Source organism: Bison bison, unplaced genomic scaffold (assembly GCF_000754665.1).
Source record: "Bison bison bison isolate TAMUID 2011002044 unplaced genomic scaffold, Bison_UMD1.0 scf7180017864471, whole genome shotgun sequence".
Lineage (NCBI taxonomy): Eukaryota > Metazoa > Chordata > Mammalia > Artiodactyla > Bovidae > Bison > Bison bison.
Window position 1 is genome coordinate 5,608,652 of NW_011495032.1, and position 1,612 is coordinate 5,610,263.

Sequence of the window (1,612 nt, forward strand, 5' to 3'; positions counted from 1 at the left end):
GAGCCAGTGGTGTTCCCACCGGGACTCCTCAAGCCTGAGGACTGTGGCGAGACCTCCATGACTAAGTTCCTTAACATGGCAAATGTAGAAAAATAATTATGGGCAAAGATGTCCATTGTAGTAATTGAACAGAGACCAGTCTAAGTATTGGTTAATGTTACTGCTGCTGCTGCTACCAATGCTGCTACTACTAAATAATAATAACAAATAATACACCTACCAAATGATGAAATAACTCTTAGCCATTGAGAACACTGTCTTCCATGGAAGCAACCTAAAAGTCCAACAGAGAAATGCATAAAGCAGTGGTACATACACACAATGGAATACTAGTCAGTTGTGAACAAGAGTGAAATAGTGCCATTTGCAGCAACATGAATGGACCTAGAGATTATCACACTAAGTGAAATAAGTCAAAGACAAATAATATGATATCACTTATATGTGGAATCTTAAATATGACTAAAACATATTTACAAAACAACAACAGACTCACAGAAGGAAATGGCACCCCACTCCAGTACTCTTGCCTGGAAAATCCCATGGACAGAGGAGCCTGGTAGGCTACAGTCCATGGGGTCACAAAGAGTTGGACGTGACTGAGCGACTTCACTTTCACTTTCAACAGACTCACAGACATAGAAAACAAGCTTATGATTACCAAAGGGGAGAGGGAATGGAGGATGGATAAATCAGAGGAATTTAGGATTAGCTGATGCAAACTGCTGCTGCTACTGCTAAGTCACTTCAGTCATGTCCGACTCTGTGTGACCCCATAGACGGCAGCCCACCAGGCTCCCCCGTCCCTGGGATTCTCCAGGCAAAAACACTGGAGTGGGTTGCCATTTCCTTCTCCAATGCATGAAAGTAAAAAGTGAAAGTGAAGTTGCTCAGTCATGTCCGACTCTTAGCGACCCCATGGACTGCAGCCTACCAGGCTCCTCTGTCCATGGGGTTTTCCAGGCAAGAGTACTGGAGTGGGGTGCCATCGCCTTCTCCATGATGCAAACTACTATATATAAAATCAACAACAAGGTCCTACTATATAGTACAAAAAGACTATATTCAATAACCTATGATAAAACTTAATGGAAAAGAATATGGAAAAGAATATATATATATATATAACTGAATAACTTTGCTGTGCACCTGAAACTAACATGGCATTGTAAACTCTGTATGTCAACTATACTATAAGAACAGTGTCTTCAAGAACTGTCTGATAACATGGGATAATTCTCATAATATAATGCACTAATTCTCCACTTGTCCTTCAAGAATCACTTTCTGCACTGCTCTGCACCCCAGGATATAGACCCCAGGACAAGATGTCATCCCAAGTCCCTTTGCTTCTGGCCACAAGTTGGATACGCCAGTGGGAGATGGCAGCAGGAGGTAGAAGGTGGGTAGGAGAAAAGCTAGGATGAGTCTTCACTACCCTCTCTTGCCTTGGTGCCTCTAGACAAGCGATCTCCCAGTGGGCAGCCCCCCTCTACATCTGCACCCTCTTTGGGCTGTGTTACCACCATTTTCTCCCCTTGCCCTTTTGGCTCTGAAAGTAGTAAGAGCTTCCTGCTCTGGGCAGCTCCTGGGTGCCTGGGCATCCTTCGCT

The 1,612-nt window shown here is 43.9% G+C and overlaps 1 protein-coding gene across 1 annotated transcript in view; it reads left to right on the top strand.

The window, feature by feature from the left end:
* Nucleotides 1–1,300, top strand: part of TMEM177 (transmembrane protein 177) — a 23,606-nt gene extending 22,306 nt beyond the window's left edge. The window contains exon 3 of the transcript XR_827125.1: nucleotides 1,279–1,300. The gene's annotated coding sequence lies outside the window, so the exon portion shown is untranslated. The remainder of the gene's footprint in view (nucleotides 1–1,278) is intronic.
* The last annotated feature ends 312 nt before the right edge of the window (nucleotides 1,301–1,612 follow it).